The sequence below is a fragment of the Engraulis encrasicolus genome, chromosome 16 (assembly GCF_034702125.1).
Source record: "Engraulis encrasicolus isolate BLACKSEA-1 chromosome 16, IST_EnEncr_1.0, whole genome shotgun sequence".
NCBI classification, from domain to species: Eukaryota; Metazoa; Chordata; class Actinopteri; order Clupeiformes; family Engraulidae; genus Engraulis; species Engraulis encrasicolus.
This window is the reverse complement of record NC_085872.1, coordinates 44,483,228-44,510,574: the sequence shown is the minus strand read 5'-3', so window position 1 is coordinate 44,510,574 and position 27,347 is coordinate 44,483,228.

Here is a 27,347-nt window from a genome sequence, read left to right as displayed (position 1 = left end):
CTTTTTTTTAGCGCTTTTGTTACTTTTTTTGTGTTTCTATCTATGTTGTTCTCACATCTGTAAGTGCATAACTGGGTGCACTTCAGGCTGAAGCGAGAACATTTGCATAATCCTCTGCTTTCTGTCTTGCAGCCACATTTTGTCAACTGCTGACAGGCCTGAGCGATGTGTGGAAGAGTTGACCAGAACACTCTCCAGACCTCGCCATCTATATGTCATCCCATTTGGCAGGGTCCTCAGTCTGCATTTTGCATATACTGGTAGTTGCCTGGCCCCATATGCAGACAGCTTGGGATACAGGACGTTTTACATGCTGCACCAGAGGTGCGCTTGTTGGTGGAATAGAATCATAAGACCTTTGCTTCCGAACAAATACAGTAATTCCAGTCTTTCCTCATTAACCTTGGCTGTAGTGCTGTGCTTGCCATACATGGTGACAACAAACCTCTCAAGGATATTGAGGTCTGCTTCAGCTATAGTAGGTTGGTACTGACTGAGCTTGTTTAAAACCGTACTCATTTCAGGGCACATCTGCATGCTTGCCATGTCATTTTCTTGCCTGTCCTGCGAAAAGCTGACACAACATCACAACCAGTGAAAGCATGAAAGAAGGGTAAGCCACTACATTTCTGTGGGCCAAGATTTAGCACCATATCATGTATTGGCAACCACCTAAGGGATTGACCCTGGCCAAATCCTACTCAAACCATTTCCAGGCCTGCATCCTGAAGAATCGTAAACACACTGATGGCAACAACAAGAATGTCTGTGTCACATACCTTAATCAACAAAGATTTTATCTGTTGCTTGGCTGCATGGAGAGCATGTGTGAAGATCCTGGTGTCGGCTTCTTCATGGTTGCATGGACACAAGCCTTCAGTGCTGATTTGTTTGTTTGAAAGGGCCTGCTCTCCTTTTGTCACAACCACTATATTGTGGGGCCACAGGGCCACAATCTTGTCAGCCAAAAACTCAAACAGCTATGTTTTGTTGTCACTGTCTCGCAGAAAGCTTTTCCAGTTTGGTGGTAGCTTGATTCGTCTCTTCGTCTCACTCTTCGTCTATCTGCCTTACCTCTCTTTGACCTTGACTCAGCCTTCAGGCTTGAGGTCCAGTACACATCAAAAACAATGTCTGTTCGCTCATACTTTGGTGAGTATGTTAGAATCTTTGGAACTTGCATAGCATACTCTTGAAAGGTCTTTGATGTCTTTGTGGGCATTGAATGCAAAAGGGCAGAACCATCAATGATAACTGTTATACATTCTGGTTGTCTCTCAGGTGGAGAAACGGTAGATTCTAGAATGTTGATGAGTTGAGACCTCTGTCCAGAGTGGAGTTTTCCTGTGTCACTCAGTGTGGCAGGAAAGGACTATTTCTCATGTTTAAAAAAATCAAGGATGTCACACTCCCTTGACTGACATGATATAAAGAGTCGTTAGAAAAGATCAGTCATCTTTTTCCACTTTTTTCTTTGCTTCACTCGAGGCTACAGCCACATCTTAGCGAAAGAAATCTGGTCTGTTCTTTTTGATGGGCTTGTGGAAGGAAGCCTCATCACCAAGACCATTGAAAAAATCTCTGAGGGCAACTCTCTCTTCCTCTAGGTGATATTTTACAAGCTCTGAAGCACTGGAATGTGCTATGGCGTTTTTGTCCAGTGTAAGCAGATCATTCGACTCCTCCTGAAAAGGATTGCCTACATCCTTCACCGCAACGGACAACTTCTGAACCTTGTCAATGAATGATTTCTGTGACTAACTAGTGTGCTCATTATGCCTGGCATCTCCTTGTGCAGCCTTGACTTGACATGCCAAGTCATACTGGCTGACTAACTGGCTTTTTTCTGGTCCAGACGCCCATCCACCGCCTGAGAACAGATGCATCCTCAGTCACTCCAATGGCACCACCATTGCCTTTGACCACCGCATTGGCCTGCTCATGAGCTTGGTCAATGGCTAAATGGGGACACTTTAACACCTCTTTTGTGTCAGTCTGATAGAGGCAACACTTCCTCCAGTCAGTACCAGCAAAACTCAATGGATTGTTGCCTAACATTGTGTACAATACGGTTTAACACCGAGGGGCTATCCTTTTTACTACCTTACCGTACACAAACATCAAAGCACATTGAAATATGGGATACGTCTAGATTCAAGAATGTAATGCCCTACATCTAGCCCGATTGTTCATCCAGTGTTGTTTAATTCCCGTGCAATCTCTACGCCATCCAGGTAACGGTAACCCTTGACTCGGCTGTCCCGCATTGGCACACCCTGACAATTTAGGTGCGGCTATCTAACTACAGTACTACCACTAACTAACCTTCTAGTCAATATCTGTACAGGGGCTTATTAGATAGCATTTAGGACACTTGAGTATTCCATCATCTACAGTAAATACACAACAATGTAAAGTGAAGATTCAACTACAGCTAGCTAGTACACTACAAACCGACACTAAACCCCATGCACAGCAGTAATGTCACCAGTGTGCCCTGGTTGTGCTACGACATTACTCATATCAGATATTACAAAATACACATAGTTTAGATTACTCACTTAATTTACTGGTTTAGTGTGTGATTTTGGATGTTTATTGATACAGAATATCTGAGGTCAAAAAAACCCCATTGAAAATCATTTAAAAAATCGTTTCGTAACGTAACGGCTCATAACCTACAGAGCAAAATATTGCCGAAATTTCAGCGAAATTCGCTGTACGGGTTCGGATTCGCTGTTTGGGAATGTGACGTAAGATCTGCTATCTTGAAGGCAAGCAGCCATATTGGAATACAGATTGCACCATTGAATATTTTGATACAGCATTATTTGAAACTTTGAACATGAACATATTTCTATTAATCGAATTCTACCTTGAAAAACACTTTAGTTTCCTTCTTTTATTTAATTTGGTGGCCATCTTAAAAAACTGGCAACCATCTTGGATTTGAAGCCAGATAACATAATTTTCACAAATACTGTGGTACACCCTTGACATCCTTTGGAGAAAATTTCACTTGTATCACCTACTTTATGATCTAGAAGAATATCTAACCAGAAAACATTCGAAAACATTAATTTTGAATGACTCAATACCCGCCATCTTGAAAACTGTCAGCCATATTGGAATACAGTTGACACCATTGGGTATTTCTAGACATAATATATAAACTTTGAAGCTGTGGTAATCGACACATGTCTATTCTACGTAATTCTACCTTGAAAGACACGTTTATTACATTAAATTTGGCGGCCATGTTGAAAACTGGCGGCCATCTTGGATTTGAAGCTGGATAACGTACTTTTCTTAAATAATACACCCTAGACATCATTTGTACCAAAAATGGTGCTTGTATGACTAACTGAAATATTCTGTGAACATTTGGACTTTAATCTGCCTGACTACAGTCCCTCATCCTGGACACAATCAGCTACTATCTATGGGTCAAAGACGTGCAAAATGAAATTGTCATTCAGTGTAACGGATACCTTCTTATGACTGTAACTGTAAAAAGCATGACTCTTTTTATTTGATTTATTTTTCCAGTGAATTCATGAAAGCCTCGGCTGTCATCCATTGACTTGGAACAATTTAAAAGTCATGTTTTTTTTACCGTTACAGTCAGCAGAAGGTATCCATTACACTGAATGACAATGCCATTTTGCACGTCTTTGACCCCTATGGAGGCAAGTCAAAGTCATAGCATTCAACTCCTTAGCACAGAGCCATGTTGTAACCTTACTTGCACCAAAATTGTAATGTTTGTTTTAATGTAATGGCTCTATATTAAGTATCATATCAGTGTGGCTTTGAAGTAGTTGAGTATTTTCGGGAAATGATGAATAGGCCTGCAGTATGAAACTATATTAATGCTATCCTGGCCCCACATATGCCATACCATTTCTGAATCCGCACAAGAGTCAAATGTAAGGTTTTTTTTGGCCGGGTAAATTACCCTTCCAAACGGCACTTGTTGGGGCGCACAATGCATATTTCAAAATAGTGACCCAATCAATGTTAAGCATGTCCACAGTGGGGGTGTTTCAGGCGTAGCACTGTTCAATTAGCAGTTGAGCGTAGTGAGTGATCTGATCGGTTATAGCTGTAGTGGGGGGGCAATCGCTATTCCAACATGCCGCTATTCCGACACTTTTTAGGGGTTAGGGTTAAGGTTAGGGATGTCGGAATAGCAGCATGTAGGAATAGCGGCGGACGGTGGAAAACGTGTCGGTATTCCGACAATAGACATTAACGCCGGAATAGCGACATGTCGGAATAGCGCCACGTAACCGCTGTAGTGTCATGCAAGGGTCTATAGAGTGCGGGTGTGTGTAGTATAGTTTATTTGTGTCTTGTTACCTGGTCCTCCACAATGTCCTCCACAATGATCTCTTCATCCTCATCCTCAGCAGTCCCAGCAGGCTGTGAGATTGAGCGGGAGGATGAGGGCTCCGCGGTGGTGGTCACAGGGGGAGGAGGGTGGTGAGGGGTTGTCAGGAGAGGGACGCCTTGGTCATCCTCGCAGTTGGATGTGTGCCGCAGTGATGGGAGCACACTTGCCACACTTACCCCCCTCAGTGCCGATGTGAATTCAATGGCGCTGGGGTTGTACTCGTGCCCTCCTTTCCCCCGGATCACAGAGAAAATGTTCTACATAAAACAGATAAAGTTACATTACATTTCATTTAACTGATGTTTTTATTCATAGCAACTTACATTTACATTTTCTATTTTCAGGGTATTGGTTACAGTCCCTGGAGCAATGTGGGGTTAGTTGCCTTGTTCATGGGGACTTCGGCCATGGATGCAGCTGTAGGGAGAGGTCAGTTGGGACTCAACAACTTACAACTCCCTAACCGTTAGGCCACGGCTGCCCAACGGTTAGAGAGTCCATGCAGAGTCATGTAGTTAGTTAATGCTGCAGTTCTGTGTACAACTTTGGTTCACGCTCTGTTCACAATTATTTGGTATGTTAAATTCCACTGGACTTACCTCAATGCAATCTTGGGTTAGCTTGGAGGTGCACTTGAAGTGCACTGATGTACTGCAGCCCGGCCGCGCTACATAGTTTGTGTACCTTTAGGACACTCCTGATGGTAAGGATTAGCCCATTTTGGAAAGGGGGTTTGCGCTTGCCCCTTTTGGAGAGAGGGAAGAGAGTGAAGTTAATATTCCATGTAGTTTAATTTCATTGAATGTACTTCTGTTTAATGTGTTTTTAGAGATTTACCGGAACTGCCATCCTGCAATCCAGTCTGTGCAGCTTGTCAGGAAGGTTTCCTTTTTTTCGGTTCCAACACTGAGGGGCCTCCGCCATGGATTGCTGTCCCTTGCCGATCTGTAAACATATATTGCATCTATGATACTGGAGAGAGTAATTTAGGTACACAACTAAAGCGATCAAGCGAGCAGGCTGCTGATGCCTGTGTGATCATCAATGTACTGTAAATAGCCTTTGAAGTATGTCCACTGAATGAGAAGGTGTGTCCAGGCATTTGGCATGTATTACACAGGTGCATATGCGTTTGGCCTGTATTGTACATGCACTCTATGCTGGGAGTTACAATTGGATACCGTACTTACTTATTATGGAATACTTAGGATTGCTGTATAGTGCGTATTTGGAGTAATTTTAATGTGTTTGCACGCTACGTTGAATTGAGGACATCAAATAGCCTGTTGGTGTTGTGGATGAAATCGGCTGTGTCCTTGGCTTCAGGTGGTAGCCGATTTAGCTTTACCATGGCAGAGATTCCTAGGGCATACAAATGTGACGGAGATAAGTTAAATTAAGGAAATGGCAAGTGAGTCAACTGAGAATTCAATGTGAAGTGGAGATGTGTATGAGAATTTTACCAGCAGACACAGAATGACTGAATATCTGTGTGGCGTAGCTCACTTTCATTTTTGTGAATGCTGGCAATTCTATGTGTTTATTCGTCAACTTTGGCGCCATCCGGATGGTATGCTGCCGGTCAATAGCATGAAAAGCTGAGATGTGTCGCCAAAGGACTGTTTTCCCCTCTGTCTAAAAAACATCAAAAGCAGAATAAGTAGATGTGTGCCTTCTCACTCACTCACACACTCACTCACACACCAATTTATTAATTTGTAACCCAATAGTTTCCTTTTCAAACAGTGCTCACCATCAGGCCATACTTATGCAAGTTGTTGCGCACAGACTTAATCAGGTGCGGGACATCGAATATTACTGCGATCTTAAGGGCCAAAACATACCAAGGCGGAACGGAACGGTCCCGGGACGAACGCGGTCTTTCTGCTTAGTTTTGGCCGGCGTGTTTTTCTCTGCCTTTCACACTGACAGCGTCGGCGTGCGCGGCCAGTCCTATTCAAAACCCTCCCCACAGCCAAAGCTAGCATGCTACTTTGCCATTCATTTGAATGAGACGTCGCCGGCGTGAAAAATACGCTCGAGTTCTATTTTCCAAATGCAGCGCGGAGCCGGCTCCCGCGCCGCTGACGCTCGACTACCGCTGGTTGGTGTGTAAGGACAGATATGTTTGTAACGTGGCCGTTCCGCGACGCTTTACCGCCCTGGTGTGTAAGACCCCTTAAGCCCTCCTGTCTCAACACAATGGGCCTCCTCTCCCCCCCTGAGGGTCAGAGTGGCTGCTAGAAGATGTAAGGCCTTGATGTTGGTGGAGGCTTGATCGCGAACAATCGCCATGACCTGTGCAAATTGAAACATGTCAATGTCTGATTACAATGAAAATGAAAGCTACTGTATATGCTATGCAATAGTTGATGGTCTGTGTTGTGTGTCAATTTGTACTATGCGTACAGTCAATCCGATTTCCTGTAGATGCTGAATGGCTTCCCGGATTATGACTGCTGTCTCCTCAGATGGCATGGAGGAGGAGAAGAAATGCCCGATCGGCTGTAAAGCATTTTGGGGGAAGTGTCTGTTAGGTACGTGTGACATACAGTACATACAGCGTCACAAAGGTGACGAGCAGTATACTGCCCTACAATTTCAGAACGCAGTATCTCTCCTTACTGATAAACTGAGAAAAAAGGCCGAGCAACTGTGTTGGAGGTAAAGTGGTGATGTCACTTCCATAGAATACTTTATTTTACAAAGTGAAAAACCCTGCCACGGAAGAACCGTTTATGTCCACTTGGGAAAATGGAGGCGCACGGAATTGTGATGTCCGCTGTGGACATAAACAGGCAGAATATTGGCAAAAAAAGAAAACTTAAAGGTGGGGTTGCAGGTATGACATCACGTTGGGGAACTGCCCCAGGGTTCTAAGGTTCTACATAGACTCCTATGAGCCTGCGGAACCCCCAACATGATGTCATAATGGTACATTTTCTTAAAATGGTTAACCTGCAACCACACCTTTAACCCCAACGCATGGAAGGACCGAGCCAGAAAGGCTTTAAGGGATGCTGGACAGCCGTATGTCAACAGAAGTGGACAACAAAAGCAAGGCAAAAGTCCACCGAAAGAGGTGAGTGGAAGAACGGTTTATCTACAATGTTTCACAGTGTTTGGTTTGAGGCTACACGTCAGTTGGATTGTTTACGGAAGAAGTCGTGAATCATGATGAGGGTTGAAGCTGAAACTTACAAAATGAGAATTTAGGATACCACCTAGGCTACTCCTTACAAAATACAAACTGGAAAAATGTGTTTCTAACAGCAGCCAGCTGTGTACCAAAGACTAGCCATCAGCGTTACGATTAGAACTCGTCTACTACTAATATGATTCATTGCTAGTTAGCACCATCAACTAGAGACAATTTATCTAATAGCAGCCAACCCATAGCCGTTGATCATATTTATTCTAATCTACATTATATTAGTGTAAATCTTAAAGTGTCTTTAATGTCATTGTGATATCTATTCTATTTAGGGCAAAGTCTGCAAGGAGACGTGTTCATCCCTAACGGACCAAAGGAAACTGCAGCTCTTCACGGAGTTCTATGCCGTGCCTTACGAGAGACAACAGGCTATCCTCCTCTCTGGTTTGGAGCAGGTAAGCGGTTCAAAAGGAACACTCGTCACCGCCAAACTATGTCTTTCCTGAAGTTTGCCTTGGATGTACAGGAGGAAGTACCTGAGTCCTGACCTGAATCTAAGCAGGATGTACCAACTCTACAAAGAAGAATCACCAACATCCACGACAAAGTTCTGGGTGTACAGAGACATTTTCAACCAGAGGAATCTGAGGTTTGGTCAGCCTAGAAGTGACACTTGTTCAAAGTGCGATGCCTTCTTCACAAAAAGTATGCTCAACATCGACACAGGAGGAAAGGGCAAGAATAGCAGCTGAGAGTGAGCTGTGCCCTCTATAGAGAGTTTAAAAAATCTTTTAAAAACAACTTTAGTAGAGGAGTGTCACTGCTTTTAAACTCAGTTTTACAGAGGTTTTGTGTGTGTGTGTTTTTATGTCAGATTTTGTTAGTTTGTTAGTTCTTACTGTTTAGTAGCCTGGTCCTGACCATCCCATAATACTACCATTTCATTTTGTATTTATGGTCTGGCATTTGTTTGCTCTGAAGCAATTGTTGGAAGCAGGAAGCTTGCATTCAGTTATGGTTTGAAATTATTGGACACCTCTCACCCAATCGCTGGCAGTTACTCAACAATAACATAGCGCAGACCAATGGCTCTGGCGCAGATGTGTACGTCATTGTCACGAGCGTCCTCCCCCTTTCGCCCCCACGTGGGGGGCGTATTCGATTATTGGCTGTTTTCTGGGGGGGCGTTGCGATCAAAATTCTACTGCTCCAGGCACTCCACAGAGAAGCACGGCCAGACTACAGTAGTGGAGCCAATCCTTTGGCGGAAGTACGTAGGATGGCTCGCGAGGCTAACTGTTTAGTGCTTGATGGTCTTACTTGTTAGTCTTGTCCCGTGTCTATTTTGTTTGCCCCTATGTCTGATATATCTTATATCCTTACGTGTGCTTTTTAAACATTTGTTTTTATGTCATAATATGCATGTGCCTCCTCTGTCTTAATGCCGTCTTGGCCAGGACTCCCTGGAAGAAGAGGTTTTTCCCCTCAATGGGACCTTCCTGGTTAAATAAAGGTCAAATAAATAAATAAAAATCACAGCAAGGCAGAAAGTTTATATACCCAGTTGCAGGGTGATACTGAATGGGCGAGAGCCCATGACAACTGTCACGTTGTTTGTCATGACATGCAGGGGGTGATGTTCACACCAAACTTGACCCATTCCAATGTGTACTATCAGAGACGGATTGCAAACTATAATCTTTGCATTCAGGAGATGGGAAAAAACAAACCACCAACAATGTGCCTCTGGCATGAGGGCATTGCTCAGAGGTTCAGTGGAGGTGGCAAGCTGTCTTCTGAAATGGGCACAGATGTCCTTCTCTTCCTTAGTTGAGGGAAAGGAACGTAAACTCGTACTTTAAAGTGACAGATGCTGTGGACAGAACAATAACTGGAGATTGCTAAATCTGATTTCCCTGCTCGTGTCCAGAAGGTACTTCAGTCAAATTGAGCAGAAGTTCATGGTCTCAGGCCACTCCTTTCTCCCCTGTGACCGTTCGGGAGCGTACCTATGTTCCCCTGTCTTTGTATGGGAGTGGGGGACATAGGACCTAAAAAAAAGGGTTCTATGTTCCCTGCATTGTATTTCCAAGTTTTTAAATTGTGCCCTTCCCAAAACCATCCCTAAACCTAACCTGTCAATGTTTCTGAGTTGTAAATGTGTGCCCTGACCCAAACTATCCCTAAACCTAACCTGTCAGAGGTGCAACAACAACCTGCGCTTTGCCATGCGGCAGCTGTCTACTTGGAAGCAGCGGGGAACATAGAACCCAAAAGGGTTCTAAGTTCCCTGCATTGTATGTTTCCGACTTTTCAAATTGTGCCCTTCCCAAAACCATCCCTAAACCTAACCTGTTGTAATGCAATGTTTCTGAGTTTTCAATGTTTCTAAATTTCATTTTCGCCAAATAAGGCCTTGAAAAGTCTTATTTTGTCTCTTATGTTCAACCCAAATGTCTTAAATTTGTGGAGTTGTATTGTAGCCATGTAGTGTAATTTAGAACCTTTGCATCATTGCTTGCAAGTGTTTTGGGTTGTACGACCACCCGTAGTTGTTGGACTGGCGGGAATGGAATTTTCATGCGACTGTGTGTAACTTCTTTTCGGAGTGATGGGGAAATGTAAATTCAATGAAAAATGGATGGAAGACCCAAAATATTGGTGGCTTAGAGCTGTCACGGATTCGAGCGAGGCGAGGTGTTCGGTATGCTGCAAAGTGTTTAAGCTCGGCACAATGGGGATCAAGGCTGTGGATTCCCATATGCATAGTCTAAAACATGTTGGGTTCGAAAAGGCTCGCCAGCAGCAGCCGGCAATATCGGCGTTTTGCCCTGCTGCTAGTGCTACGGCAACGACTAGCAGTAGTACTAGTTCCATTCAGTCGAGCTCACAACCCAGCATACAAAAGTCCTGCAGACGTCTCAGAACCATTCAGGCCAGAACAGAAAGAATGAGGAAAAGTTTTTACCCCCAGGCAGTGCGACTGCTGAACAGAGACTTATTTACATAATCGTTTTGTCTTTAACTTATTTCTCACCTTTTATTTCCTTTTTACTTTACTTCTTTAATTCTTAAGATGCAGAGCTGATGACCCCATTTAATTTCATTACAATACCATGTATGTGACAAATAAAATTAATTGAACTTGAACTTGAAACGGTATGCGGCTCTACTGCTACTCTAAAGGCAGAGGTGATATGGGTCCTGAAAACTGTGACGACTCACCAATCTTACAGATCCAATGAAGGAATTGACTCTTTCTTCAAAGCGATGTTCCCCGACTCCGCCTTGGTCCAGTCCTTTACTTGTGGTAAAGATAAGACGCGATATGTTGCCGCATTCAGCCTAGCCCCTTACTTCAAAAGAGTTGGTGGCGCAGGTAAATTCAAGCGCTGAATACATCCTGATGTTTGACAAAACCTTGAACCGCGGCACGAAAAATAAACAACTGGACATCCATGTCAGAGTGTGGAAGGATGACCGTGTCCAGTCAAGATTTCTTGGCTCACAGTTCCTAGGACACGCGACCGCCCAGGACTTACTGTGCGAATTCAAAGTGAGTTGAATTTACTTTCTGGTTTAGTCATTTAGTACTGAGCCTAGGTTCGCCGTATCTGCTTTTAGAAATAAGTATGCAGATAAAATGTTTCAAAAACATAAAACTATTGTGTTGTGTATCATTGTTTTACTTTTTGTGTGTGCGTTTTGTGCAATATGAGAGAGAAACTAATGAGGAAACACGCCGTTTTATCTACCGGTATCTAAAAATGAAATGCCTCCCCCACAGTATATTATGCTTACAATAAGCAGAGCCGTATATAAGATGCTTTGTCGCCACCTCCTGACTCATGATGGGTATGGGGCATAGCTTTCAAATAGCCGGTTTTGGCTCGATTGGTGATCTAGTACAGTGTTTCTCAACAGGGTTGCCGCGGAAACGTGGCTGATAAAGAAAATGTATGTAATATAATACATATTTGCCTAAATCAGTGGAATCTTTCATCTGCCATTTACGCACAATAAAGTAAATATAGGTCGCCCCAGTCAGCTGCAACTTCAAACGTTGGTCACGTGACGTTTCCAAATGTGTTACTTTTCTAAGCTTGTGTGGTATCGGATGTGATGCCATGTTATGGCTTGTTGGTTTGGGGTGCCTTGAAATTTTTCATGAATTGAAAGGGTGCCTCGCCTTAAAAAAGGTTGAGAAACACTGATCTAGTAGACCATTAGAGCTACCGTGTTTTTGCAGTACAGTGTTATTTATATCATTTATGTTTATTTATTTCACAAGGGTTCTAACTCGATCGGAGCATTTGCTCACTAGGGGCCTCATTTATAACGGGTGCGTACGCACAAAAGACTGCGCACGCCAAGTTCACCGCAAGGTTTGGTATTTATAGAAAAAGAACTTGGCGGTAAACATGCGCAAAACACGCAAAGTTTTACCCATGCGTACGCCCTAAACAAAAGACCAAACGCGGAAAGCACGACCTCGGGAGGTAGCTGGAAGAACGACCCGAAATTGGTAGGGGGGAAATCGGAGGTCACGTATCACGATAGCCACTTTAACATTAATCCAGCTCGCAACGAAAAACGTGATTGTTTGTTGTTTGTTTGGTAATGGTGGAAAATAATTAGTAGGCCTACCTGGCCTATTCATAGTCACATGCATGTTTTGTAAGGAAGTAACCGACGCTTCAAATTTTATATTTAGGGTAGGCCTACATTACATTTGGAAATACCCAAATCACTCACGGACCTTTCCAGTATATCTGTGGGCTGTAATCGTTTGTGCGTTCCGACTCTGCAAGGAATTACGCCAACATTTAAGCCAGTTGCAGAATCATCTGCTCGAGTCCCACGTGCAGCTGTACTAATACAAAGATAATGGTTGATTTTCTCAGCCATTCGGCATACAGACAAGCATACAGCCAAGTGCCATACTGATTGACAGCTTCGTTTCTGTTGTTGCATGCCATTTCTTTTTCATGCGGTTCGTCAGCAAATGAGCAGAGAGGTGTGCATTTCACTGAATATTCATGGATAATTATGGGTGTGTCTACAGGTGTGCACCTGTGCCGTAACTTCAGAGTCAGTTGGGATTTATAAAGGGAAATCGACGTGGAACGTGCGTGCGCCATGCTTTATAAATCTGAATATTTTCTTGCGCACGCACATCCTGAGTTTCGTGCGTGCGCCATCTTTTGGCGCATTTCTTCCGCAACGTTTTATAAATGAGGCCCCAGGTGATGTGATAATCTAACAATTCGAGGCATGCCTGTCTTTGGAGGCCAAGTCAGAGTCCTTCAAGTCATTCCAGCCGATGCCGGTGTCTGTGGAGATTTGTCACTGAGGGCAGGGTGAATATCATCCGTAGTTGCCGGTAGTTTTTTGGGCTACAGTGCAGGATCTGTAGCCCTATAGAATTAGAAAAATTGTCGCGCACTTCCCTGTTGTCCTGCCTCGGTTAACTGTGCCAAGATGAAGTCTTTACACTTCTCTGTGCACTTTGGTAGCATCTGAGCAAGAATGTCAGTGGGGCTACATGGGGAGAGAATGTAAGCTTTAATGCCAAAAGGACAGGCATGTAAACACAAGGGTCTATGAACAATTATGAAATGTAAAATAATATGTAAGTCAGATTGTGACTTAACCACAGACTTTGTGCAGAAGAGTACTTTTATTAATCTCAAAGAAATTAAGGTGTCGGCTTACATGAATACAGAAACACCTAACAGTTTTCAGGACTCAGGCACAAACACCATTAGGCTCAGAAGCCTTCATTTTGAGTGCCCACCACCTATGCCATTGAGGGGCTACTGTTGGCAGTGAGCTTCCGACTTGTGCTGTTAGGTGTCATTAGGTTGTCACCGAGGGCAGGGTGAAAATGGTCGTGAAGTACCGGCAATTTTTCGGACTACATTGCAGGATTTGTAGCCCAAGGTCTTTTATGGAATCACAAAACGCTGCACACTTCCCTATTTTCCTGCCTTGGTCAACTGTGCCAAGATTAAGTCTCTGTGCACTTCGGCAGCATCTGGGCAGGGATGTCAGAATGTAAGCTTTAATGCTAAAAACACAGGCATGTTATCCAAGGGTCTTAGTTTGGTTTGTCTGGATTTTTTTGGACTTTCTTTTTGGTTTTTAGTGTCCAACTCTTTCTCCTCAGCAGTGACACCTCTGCCTCCAGCTCTTCAATTCTCTGTTGGAAAACAAAAAGGTGTAACTTAATAACTGCAGATAGTGAAATGCTATATAATTGAACAATTCAGATTTCTTATTTTCCTTCCGAAATATGCTCACGCAGACGGTTAACTGCCTCTCTTTTTCTCTCTGCAGCGCTAAAAGACCCCAGATCAACAGTGATTGAACTGATTTGTATCAGTAACTATTTACAAAAACAAATCGAGCCCACTTCGCTTAGTTTACATTTCACTTGTATAAAAACTTTGCACCTTTCTTTTAGAGAAGCATTTTTTTTTCTGTAACGACTTTAAAATTTGGAATGTCACTTAGAAGCACTTATCGGACCTAGCTGTTGCATGGTAATAAGAATGCACAACAGCTTCACGGACTCGGCAAGCAAACCCTGCAGGTTGTTTGTTCGGCTCTTTGGGACTTCACCGCCGAAGAGGGAGCCAAGAAGGCGACAACGATGGAATAACTCAGCTTGCTTCAATGTGGTATTTATTTTTTCTTCCACGTACACTGCAGCAGAAACAATAGGTTATAAACCTGGAAAAAGACCCAAAATGTGCTGTAATTTCTCACCCAAATATGATTACATAATGATACTCAGTTCAAATGCAACACTAAAAAGGCATGTCAAATATACGTTAATCATTTAAATAATCCAAGTTCAACACTAAATAGACATATCAAATATACATTCATTATTCAAATCATTCAATGTATTTACCAAGCAACGCCATTTAGTAAGCCTCTGTAAACAATTCACCAACTACTCATTCCATAACAACCAATGAGAATGTATATGCAGTTAATTTGGATCAAGTCACATCAAGCCAAAGCTTAAATGTGACGTTTCTTAAATACAGCCATTTCATTGCACACACAAACGCCATTGTAGCAAGTAGCAGCTTCAAATAGTTCCAAATTATGTACATCACCCAAAATGAAGCGTGGGAAAGAGTAGACCACAACCCGACTACACTACCCAGCATACATTGTGAACCAGGAAGTGCGTCAAAGTGCCGTCAAAGAAGATGGATCTAACAAGAAGCGTCATTTTGTTTCTTTTTCGATATCCACTTTAAGTCGGGTGAACGCCTCTTTCGGAGACCTTCGGTTAGGAGACCTTCGGAGTCCTGAGGTTGAGAATCAATGAAGTCCCCTTAGTGCTGTAGAAGGCGGTAGCGCACGTCTTGCGCAAACACCTCAAAAAGAGAAGAAGTAGGGGACAACGCCCCCTTAGGAGACCCAACTTGAGCACACGCTTTTGCATTGAGTGGGCGTGTTTTGCGATATCTTGGTCTGATTCAGTATTTTTGGCTGCCGTTTAAATGTTTGAGAGCAGTAAGCTTAATCAATAAACAATGACTTAAAATGATTCCACCGAGCAATTTTAGCAAACACAGTTACTCATGAACACTTAGTCAACCACGGCAAGCGAGTGCATTAAACCAAATGGAAAAGTAGCAGCACCTAGCAGGTAGAGTTGGTTCGGATTCTGTCTTCCAAAACACCGTGCACGCTCACGCTTATCTACGTGCACCTTGGGATTACTGACAGCGTTAACATCCAACAACAACCCAGTGCTCCACATCAGGTGAGTGCCCCCTCCCACTGATCAGCTGTGCTGTGTATCGTATTAATCACCCGTGGCTGTGCGTTGCCTCCCAGCACCAGTGACAGTCCGTGCAACATTGTTCCTGATCATACGAAGTTGGCAACTATGGCTTCGAGAACTGCACCTCTGCACTGCTGCAGGGGTTCCCAAACATTTTCTGCTGCATCTCCCTGTTGAACCTACGATTATTTTCGCAACCTCCCATCTCTCGTTTTCCAAATGCAAAAAAAACATATTTTTTGTTAGACTTTAATGTAATATAAACCATTGGAAAGGTAAATACATGTATTAGTCATTGGCAATGTTGAAAGGATATTGAACGGTGTTTCTAACAATGTATGGAAAGGTTATAAGCATACAGTATATTCAAGATTTCATGCAAACAGTCCCTTCTGTCCGAGACCCCCTTTGCAGTATCTCCGGGACCCCGGCGCAAAAAAAGGTGACATTTGTGAATGGGCAGCATAGATTCTGGAAATAAACTACCAAAGATATTACACAGTGCACCTTTAAGGGTCCCGAGCGCCAGTTTGAGGACAATTGCTGTATTCTACTCTGCTGTACACACACAGGAAGTGTTGTCGTATACAGTATGTGCGTGTTCCCGATTCCCATCCAGCATCCGCCATCTGTCAGATCCACAACAGAACAAACACGGCCTGGATCAATGCTCCGAGAGTGTAAGTTACGGAGCTGTCAAACATCAATACGGAGAGGAGGAGGGTATCGAGAGGGCATCGTACAGTACCTTCAGTGGATACGGATACAGTACAGTGTTGCCAGATTGTGCTGTTTCCCGCCCAATTGGGCTGCTTAGGATGGCCGTGTGCGGGTAAAAATGGCATTTAGCAGAAAAACTTTTACCATAGAAATCAATAGAATTGGGCGGGATTTTGGGCTTCTAGGCGGGTTTTGAGCATTTTTTGGGCTGGAAATCATCAGCCTCATCTGGCAACACTGATACAGTATCTGGTGCGCGTTTGCAGTAAATACGCAACAGAGGAGGGCTGCGATCAATTGTCAAGGCAGCAAATCACGCACAAGTGGACGTATCCGCAGTAGAGAGTTTTGTATACATTTTCTGAATACTTTTCTGTACTATATCTTGATATGGACCATGGACCGTGCACTTGTGTCTGATGTAAATAAACCTCAATACATAAAGTACAATTTAATGATTCCAATTCTGGGCCCTCTCCTTCTACCTGGGCCCGGGACAGGGACCCCTTTGTGTGTGTGTCGTGGGTGTCCTTGGTGTCCCTGTCTGTGGTGAGAGAGGGATCTAGGTCTCAATGAATTGGGTGAATAAATAAATGAATGAATCGATGCCCGGATGAATGCATGACTAAACATATAAATAACACGTATTGACAGCTTAATGAAGCATTTATTGATTGAAGTGTGCAACGTCTTCGCATGTTCCACTTACAGTATGTCTTGTCTCGAAGGAAATGTACTGGTAATTGAAATTCCTAACTATACAGTGCAAATGAATAGATGATAAGCATTGAAGAGCCATTATGCAACACGATGCATGGCTTTGTGTGTATGTGTGTGTGTAAGCAAGTGTATTTGTGTCTTTATGTGTGCATATGCATGGCTGTGTGTGCGTGCTTGAATGTGTGTGTGCATCTGCATGTGTGGGTGTGTGCATGCCTGATTGTGTGTGTGCATCTTCATATGTGTGTATGGGTGCGTTTCATGTCCAGCTATCAATGAAAGGATAATCATTGAAGAGTAGCGGATAATTGCAACGTCCCTCTGCGTGTGTCCCTCTTCAGAGGACCACGTGTGCCTTTGAATAGCTCCGCTTCATCATGCACCCGAAGCCCTTCCACACACACACACATACACACACACACAAGAAGCCCTTCCACACGCTCAGAGACTTGTCCTTAGATCAGTGGTTCCCAACCTATGGGTCGGGACCCACCTTATGGGTCGCCAAAGATCCACAGGATTTGATTTTAAGGGGTTTCATTTTAAATATATATAGCCCATGTTGAATAAATGACAAAGCATTTAACTACTAAATGCATAGAAGCAACAAATTGTAAGTGCTACATTAAACATTTATTCAAAATTTTACCAAAGACGAATTGAGGAATAAAATAACTAAAGTTAGTTTTCGCAGGAAACAGAGGGCATCTTGTGACTCCGTCTTGTGCAGGCGCTCGCGTGGTTGGGTCACCAAAGCTTACAATAGTAAAAACATGGGTCCCTGAAGAAAAAGGTTGGAAACTACTGCCTTAGATGATAGTGAGGAAGAAGGAGATAGAGTGAGAGAGATAGAAATTGAGAGAAGAGGGGGGTGGGTGGAAGACTATTTATCAATCACAAATTTCCCACTTTAGCAGTCTGTCTGTGAACGTGTGTGTGCATGTGTGAAATGCGTGTGGGTGTGCTGAGAACATGTTAAGCTGAGGAGCCGAGGCCTTTTCTATTTTCAGTAGCGTTCTCCTCCTCATTGTCTCCACCAGTGTTGCCAGATTGGGCTGTTTCCCGCCCAATTGGGCTGCTTAGGATGGCCTTGTGCGGGTAAAAATGGCATTTAGCAGAAAAACCCGCCCAAGTTTTGCCATAGGAATCAATAGAATTGGGCGGGATTTTGTGCTTCTAGGCGGGTTATGAGCATTTTTTAGGCTGGAAATCATCAGCCTCAATTGGCAACCCTGGTCTCCACAGTCTCATGAGTCACCACCCCACCACACCTCCAGAAATCTGTGTGAAATCGCATGGAAATAACATGTTAATAGTGCTAAGTGGCAATTTGCGCGCAGTGTCGTTAGGGGCAAGGTTTAGCGATGGAACCGTCCTCTCTCAGGTGCCGCCCTGGGCACTTGCCCAATCGGCCCACCGCTAACACCGCCCCTGTGTCTGCAACACCGCCACACTACTGCTCTCAGCGGCCGTCGACACACAGACACAGACTTTGTGGGATGGTGTCAAAACAATCAGCTGCACCTGAACACCACCAAAACCAAGGAAATGGTGGTTGATTTCAGGCGCTCCATCCCACCCTTGGTGCCTGTCTCTATTGGGGGAGAGAAAGTGGAGACTGTCAGCACTTACAAGTACCTAGGAGTGCACCTCGACAATAAACTGGACTGGTCCACAAACTCAGATGCACTCTACAGGAAAGGCCAAAGCAGGCTCTATTTCCTCAGAAGGCTGAGGTCCTTCAATGTCTGCAGCCGACTTCTGCTTATGTTCTACCAGTCTGTCATGGCCAGCGTGCTCTTCTTTGCTGCAACGTGCTGGGGAGGAAGCATCAGGAAGAGAGATGCTGGACGCCTTGACAGACTGGTGAGGAAGGCGGGATCAGTGGTGGGCATGGAACTGGAGACACTTACCTCAATAACCGAGAGCAGAACACTGAGCAGACTAGACTCTATTATGGACAATCAGCATCACCCCCTTAACGCCACCTTCACTAACCAACTGAGTCTGTTCAGCCACAGACTCCGTGCTTTCACCTGCAGGACTGACAGACTAACCGCAGAGATACACCAGCGGCGACGTGATTCAAGCGACAGAGTGCAGCAGCAAGCGATACGAGCGATTGAGGAGACTAGAGTATGTCCGTACAGGCAGAAGGTAAAGCATTCAAGCATTCCCATTGGCTGTGGTCACTGACCTCTATACAGTCATTGGCTGTCGCGGCTTGTCGCCGAACCGCGTCATAGAAAGTTGAAAAGATTTCAACTTCAAATTGTCGCGCTCGTCGCGCAAATCGCTCTAGTCTTCAGAATCGCTTTTGTCTCTCGACTCAATACAAAGTCAATTACTTCCGTCGCGCGACTCGCTCAGATCGCCGCTGGTGTATTTCTGCGGTAAGGAAGTCCTTTGTCCCATGGGCAATTCAGCTGTTTAACAACACACAGAAGGACACTAAGAAGAACATCATCATAGGGGACTGGACTGCCTGAGATGCCAGAGCTGGCCCAGCCCGGGAAATCTCTTGGTGTGTGTGTGTGTGTGTGTGTGTGTGTGTGTGTGTGTGTGTGTGTGCTGTCCAATAGCTGCACTAAGGAACTTTTGACCCTTGACCACTGGACATACTTGTTTCTCCTGCTTACCACAAGCAAAGACTGTGATCTGTCGGAGCTGGCCCAGTTACTGGGGAACCTCTTTGTGTGTGTGTGTGTGTCTGTCTGTCTGTCTGTCTGTCTGTCTGTCTGTCTGCCTGCCTAATACACTTACCTGTACTTTACTGTGACATTGTGAGAATTTTCAACCCCTATCATACTCTGTACACTGCCTACTTCTACATACTATACTATAGCATAGATGTATCCATCAACACTTGTTCCAGGTCATGCTAAGATTGTCTACCTTAACTGACAGAGTATGTTTTTCTGCATTGGTCTATCCCAACTCACAGAATGTCTTTTTGCACAATTACCTTTTGTACATTTATTATCTCTACTATTTTATCTTATTTTCCCCGCCCTGATGACTATTCCTGTGTTATTTGTGTCTTGAAATGTCCATGTGGGCTTTTGTGTATTTGTGTAATTATGTAAGCTACTGGATACCTGAATTTCCCCCTGGGGATCAATAAAGTTACTCTACTCTACTCTAAGGCAGCTCAATGAGAAAAATCAATTAGATGATGCTTCATTTAAAGACAAATAATTGTGCTGAACAGTTCATAGTCTTCATTCCCTTCAGCAGTATTAGTGGAAGGCCTTAGAGAAACACACAGGGATGTTCTGCATGAGTTTTGGGTATCAAGTCTGCACAATATACATTTGATTTATTTGCACAGCCCTAACACACACACACACACACACACACACAGAAATCAGAGCAACATTGTCGCCACCACCCCATCCCACTTTGCCGGCGAGCGCGTTGACGCCGACGCCTTCAATTCATTTTCAATGGAAAGCTGTGACACCCTCGCAAAGGCTTCTGGGATACGCGGTGCGGCTACTTTGACAGTCGACACGCGTCAAAAAAGTTGAGTGAGCTTCTACTTTATGCTAATTACTCGCGGCCAACGCGGAGCGTTATCCAATGATTGTCGAGTACATGAGGAATTCCCATGAAACCAAGGGCTATGTTTTGCGGGGGGCAATCGCTATTCCGACATACCGCTATTCCGACATACCGCTATTCCCACAGCTGACATACCGTAAGGTTAGGGTTAGGGTAACTGTATGCACTCTCCCTAAACTTAGTAAAAGCTGAGCAACGTAGCACAAACCAAAGAAATTGCATAACTCGCGCCGGTATTCCGACAATAGACATCAATGTCGGAATAGCGACATGTCGGAATAGCGCCACGTAACCATGTTTTGCTGCTTAAAAGTAGTTTTATGACTGGTTATCATACATTTTAATGTAAGATTCATACACTACAAGAAACTATGAAGTGCAAGGTCTTTGTGCTTATGTTCAAAGGATTATGTACATTTTGACGACATTCAAAACTACGTGATGGCTATGAAATGTGTGAAGTAAACACATGTCCACAGTAAGGTAAGGGCAGACTTTGATGTTACTATCGCTGGTTAGCTTGCTTAATCGATATAAACGTGTAGAAAGACAGAAAGAGATATTCCTGTTCAGTGTACTCTGTCACGCCCCTGCATGTGCTCCGACAAGAAGCATTCAGTCAAAAAAGGGAGGTGCGTCGCGTTTATGAGCGTCAAATGGCCGTCAAAGTGGGAACGGGCCGTCACTGAGCCACATTACATTATATCATATTGCATTATATTCATAACCAGGGCCAGCTGCGTCTTTCAGTTGATGAGATTATTTCAATTTACATTTGGGGGCAATTTAGAGGGTGATTGGATGGACTGTTGTTGCCTGGGGGAGAAAGTGTGGTTCGATAGACAGAGAGAAAAGGAAAGAGAAGAGGGATGCAGCATACTGTATATTAGAGAGAGGGGGGGAGCGAGGGAGGCAGAAAAAGAGAGAGAGTGTACTGTATGTTAGGGAGCAGAGAAAGAGAAAGAAAATGAGTGGCTCCTGACCTAAGCTTAGGTAGTATAATCAAGATAACTTCCACTTTATTGTCCTCTCAAAATTACATTAATGTCTACAAATGTCTCACATAGAGAGGATCATGATCTACCAGTGGTGAACATTGAGCACTACGACTGGGCCTTCACCTCAGCTCTCATTGCTGAGGGGGGAAAAAAAACGTTGCTGAAAAAAAGGCACGCAATTATGCTGTTGGTGCAATGAATGAAATGAAAGTCACAATTTTCATAGGTGCCACCACAAATAATAAAAATCCTCTAAAAACAAAACGTTTAACCACACACTTCTGATCAATTTACACACTGAATTAAAGGCAATATATACAATATACAATATATCTTTTATTTGTCATTGTGACGAGCACAACGAAATTGAGCATTCCTAAAAAATAAAAATAAGATAAAGAAGAATGGTATGAAATGTATAAAAACTAGATACTTTTGAAGCATAATTAAGTTACAGTCAAACCACAGGACATTTGACATATAAACCTTTCCATAAATCTGAACAAAAATCTTTCTTCTCATCTAAGACTAATATGAAACATGATGTACCACATCTTCTTTCATTTACATTTGTTTTCAAGAGGAAAAATATACATTTTGTAGGTTTTTAACTAATGTTATGTAAAAACAGGGCGTCATGTCAACCACCCAGTTGCAGCAGGACAGCCAGGATGTTCAGCAGCAGCAGCAGCGTGGATGGGACCTTGCGCAGCAGCAGCAGCATGAACTGGGCACTGGGTAGTTGTAGCACGACGGCCAGGACCTTCAGTGGCAACATCAACTTGGACGGGAATCTCTGCAGCAGCAGCATGGACTGGGTACTTGGTGGTGGTGGTAGCACAACGGGCTGGACCTTCAGCACCATGAGCGGGATTCTCAACAGCGTGGGCTTCTGCAGTAGCAGCAGCGACTGGGCACTGGGTAGTTGTAGAACGACGGCCAGGATCTTCAGCAGCAGCATCGACATGGATGGGACTCTCTGCGGCAGCAGCACGTACTGGGCACTGGGTAGTCATAGCATGACGGTCAGGACCTTCTGCAGCATCATCGACATCAAGCACCTTGAAGTGTCTCTCGAGGGTGGCGGATGGCTGGAAGGAGCACCTCGACGAATCATCCGCTGAGTCAGAACTCACCTCTGGAGCTGCAGGTTCACTCTGTCGGGTTCGCGAGCAGCAGGGTCTCGACTTCACTGGCTCATCACACAACGAATAGTCCTCTGAGTCACGGCCCTCCTCTGGTCCTCTGGAGCTGGAAGTTGACTCCGTCGTGTTCGTGGCCGCCGAGGTCCCTACTTCACCGGCTCGTCTTCCTCAGCCTCACATAGGTCACCGCAAGGCAGCAGAAGATCTCTATGTAGAGTTCGTGTTGGGCCATCCTGGCCCGCAGGACACACCGTGTAGACTGGTAACTCTCCTGCTCTCTTCTGTACGACATACACAGTGGGCTCCCATTGATCAGCAAGTTTATGCGTGTTGCGAAGTCTGAGGTTACATACAAGAACTCGATCGCCGACTTCCAGACATGACTCTCTCACTCTCATATCAAACATCTTTTTGTTTTTGTCAGCTACTTTCTTTGCATTTGTAATGGCTATTTTGTAACTTTCCTTCAAGTAGGACTTTCCTGGCCCATGTGCCCCATATCATCATGGAGGCAGTGAAGAATGGTGGATCTCAGGGATTTGGCGGTCACAAACTGGTAGGTTGTCATTGTCTGCCTGTCAAGTTCTGTAAAGAAGACCAATCTCTCTCAGGAAATGTCACAGGCAACCTCTACAATAAATATGCCACAGAGTACTGAATGCCACTTGGCCCGAATTAATAATATTCCAGGTGTTTTTTAACAGACAGACCTACATGAAAACGGAATCCTTTAATATGTCTTTCTTTGTGAAGTGGGCGATGGCAGCGTCATAATAGGTGCGATCGAGGTGCGGTCGTCAACGCATACATGCGCATGTAGACAGCAATGCACCCTGGATGAAAATGCTGCATGACGGTTAGATTTCCTGTCAAACTTCGAAATTTCGTCGATGTTGCGTTGACGAGGTGACATGTCACATGGTGTCAAACTATCGCGGGATGCATGCGACTGCAGTCAGATCTTGCAACCTCTGCAGTTGCTTATCCCCTTCAACGCTCGTCTGCGGACTGCCTCCGAGGTCACGCGCCCATGAACTGGTTGGTCAACAACTCACTCACATGTGTATATGGGTCTTGTCTCACACCTCTACACAAGTTTGTGCAGGTCCCCACTTTAGCTCCTCCTCACTGCCTGTCCCCCTACTCCTCACACGTGGTGTGTTAGTAGAGCAAACCGGTGCGAGCTCATAGTCTCGTTCATATTTGTGGCAGACTGTAAATGCGCTGTATTTAATAACACCCACATCGTGACAAGAAGTTCTCGCTCACGTGCCTTTCGCAACATCGACGCTCGCAACAAAGTCGTATGTGCCTAATGTTTGTCCTTTGACTTGAGCTCCAAAAGCAGTCCTTCCTCTCTGAACATCAGCGCCAGAACTCCCAGGCGATCCTATTTCTGGCGTACGTCTCGATGCACTTCAGAGCCATGAAAGACCGCTCCACGGAGGAGGTGGAGGACACGGGAATGGTCAGCACCAGGCAGGTCAGGTGGTACAGCTGCGACATGCTCTCATTCAGCTCTTTAAGTGTCAGAAAGTGCAGCAGGTCTAATGGGCTCCTTCCCTTAAAGTTTGCCATGTTGTACGTACATGACTGTCAGTTCAGTCTTGAGCCTGGGGAGGTCAAAGTGCAGCCCTTAGTTTTCAGCGAGGCACTGAAAGTCAGAGCTGGGGAAGTTTTCTCTGTATGAGGCAAACTTCTTGGGTTCCAGAAGAGGAAGAAACATCACTTTTTCATGATCCTTTGAACCTGTTCCTCATCTGAGTGTGAATGTTGTCCAGGATTTGACTGTGCAGGTGCTGGTACGCTGCGTGCATGTCTCCAGCGCCAGCTGGGTGGAAGCCCCGACTTCGCGTACTGTGTCCTCGTAGATCGGAGTCAAACTTGGCCTTTTCGCTCTCCGTGGTGCTGCAAAAGTCATCAATGCTGGACAAACAGAGCTTCATGTCATACTCCTTATGCTGCAAGATCCCAAAGAGCACGTTGGAGTAGGCAAACACAGAATAGCAAGGAGTAAACAAAACTTGAAGCCCATCAGCAGGGCGATGTACTCATCAGTGCTGTGCACAGGATCATCGTCACAGCATCATTGTGGTTGTCCATCCACAATGAATTCAGAGAGCTCCAAGAGTTCTTCTCTCCGCTCATACACTGTGCAAATCAAACGTGGTGAAAAGTTTGTTGGATTCACTCTCGGCAGTCTCCGCTGGCATATTTCATCCAGGAGGGCGTTTGTGAGTTTGGCTGACTAGAGAAAAAGACTGCAAGGCCACCAAAGTGTGAGAACATTTGAACACTTTGGCACATGACGAGGTTCAGAGATTGCGCATAACAGTGAACGAAACGAGCTTGTGGTATTTTGTCCTTTATTTTAGCCTGAACCCCATTCAGTCCAGAGGCCATGATTGCTGATAATTTTCGGTCTTCAAATGCCTTTCCACTTTCTTAACATTTTGTTTTAATTCCAGTTCTGGAGTTATTTTTTTATTATTTGAATTTTTATTTATTTATTTATTTATTATTTGTTTTTCTGTGAAAGACCGCCTTGAAAATGCGATGCTCAGGGCTGATAGTATTCAGGCTCCATGCCTGATTTCAGGCTTGACAGAGTTTGGAAAAATAAAAACATTGATAATAATTAGCCATTAGGTTATTCTTATCTCAGAAAGTGTTACAGGTTCAGGGTTGTCTTCTACTATCAGACTTGAATAATGGTCATACACAGGCTATTAAATGTTTGAATAATGTGTCAAAATAGGCCTACGTTACGTCACTATGTAGTATCTTGTCGTCGTCGTTAGAGCAGGGGAAAAAAGTTCAGGCTCAGGATTTTTTTTCACTATCACCCCTGGATGCTGTAAAGCTAGCCACAACATTGGTCTCGTCCTCCGCTATTCTACTAAACCACTCAACCGCTCTCACCATTGTTTTTTTTTTGTCTCGCCCACATCAAATCAAACCGTGATTAGTCAATTTTCCCATCACTCCAAACCGAAACACAGGTTGGCCTTACACATTTGTCTTAGATGGTGTCAAGCATATACAAAAGGCCTATTTCGTGGTCCCCTCTCAATTGTGGGCCAGTCTCTCAAGAAAAGACAAAAAAAGTTCAACAGCATCTGCCCCTGAGGACTGTCTGCCTAACAGGAAATGCCTTGTATGCTAGATTACAAGTCCAGGCCTGTTCTGAATAAAGGCAAAATCCCCCCCAAAATACTTTAAAATCATTCAGTATCCACCGACTGGTCATTATGCTGTATGACGCTGTTTGCTTCATACCAGCTGCTGTTGCGTCTTCCTCTCAGCAGTTCCAGATGAGGCAGTGGCAGTTTTAGGAAATCTGAGGCCCTGGGCAAAAATCATTTTGAGCACCACCCACCAACACCCCCTCAGTTTCTTCTTTTTCCTCTTTATTCATTCATTGCTGGGTAACGCTGCAATAAATGAATGAATCTATTCCCTACATTGTCTGACTACTTCAGAGATGCTATAGCAACATGGAAGAACAAGGTGTGTGGAAGATAACTTTAAATGCAGGAAAATGAGTACCATTTTGCGATGACGAGGCCCCTGATTGGATGAGGCCCTGGGTAATTGCCTTACCTTGCTCAATGCAAAAAATTGCATATGAGATGAGGCTTCTGACAGGGATGGATTATGACTCCATGGGGCCAACAACAAGAAAGGTCCCCCTCTCCAAAAGACAAGGTTCCAAACACAGGGTTTCCCCCAAAACTTTATTGCTAACAAGACAAGAAACACCTACCACCTTGACTAGGTCCCCTGAAAAGAGAAAGATTTCATGTTGTGAATGAAAAGTTGCTTAGCCAAAAAAATATATATTTTTAACGCCCCACCACCTTGACTAACAAAAATTCTGGGGGAAACACTGAAAAGGTTGCGGTGTTTAGCAAAGATGTTAAAGAGCCTTTGTTGTTGGAGGTTTGGCGGCTTTCTCCCCTGAAAAAACATAAAAAATACAGTAGTTAAAAGTGCAATTGCAGCGTGGGTTCTCAATTATTGGTTTTCCACTGTCTGCGCACAACTTAACCCTCTGATTGTTGGAAACTGCTGTCGGTCAAAAAAAATAGCTCACGTGGTTGGCTGCCAGTGTCTTGCCCCTCCTCACAACAGTGTGTTTATAAACAAAAACAAAAAAAAACATGTACAAGAGAACACAAATCAACATAGACCAATAATGAAGTGTTTTTTTGTAGTGCGGCGATGTGAGCTACAGGGCCTCCTTGGCTCTTGGGCCTGGGCCTGGTAGGCCTGTGCAGTAATTACCTCCGCCTAGGAGGTTATGTTTTCGTTTGGGTCTGTTTGTCTGTCTATCTGTCTGTCAGCAGGATAACTTGAAAACTTCTGAACAGATTTGGATGAAACTTTGTGGCGTTATTAGAAATGACCAAAGGAAAAAATGATTAAATTTGGGTGGTGATCCAGAATTGTTTTAAAATATAAGATCATTTTTTGGTCTTTTAGGCTTTATAAGTGACAGGACGGTTTGAGAGAGAGACTGGGAGGGGTCGGCAAAAGACCCGGCCAGAATCAAACCTGAGGTGGATTTCTCGAAACCAAAGTTGCTTACTACATTAGCTACTTTGTTGTTTTCAATGCATTTTCCCATTGGCAACTACCGAAGTTGCTAACAGGCTAACAACTTCTCTTTTGAGAAATGCACCCCTGGGTCGGCAGCGTAGCAGACGAGTGACCTACACTCTTAAAACAAAAGGTTCTAAATAGAACCTTTTTGGGTTCTATAGCTTGGTACGTATATGTCACCCTTTAAGGGGTCTATATAGAACCATTTCAGAGGGTTCGATTAAAAGAACCTTAA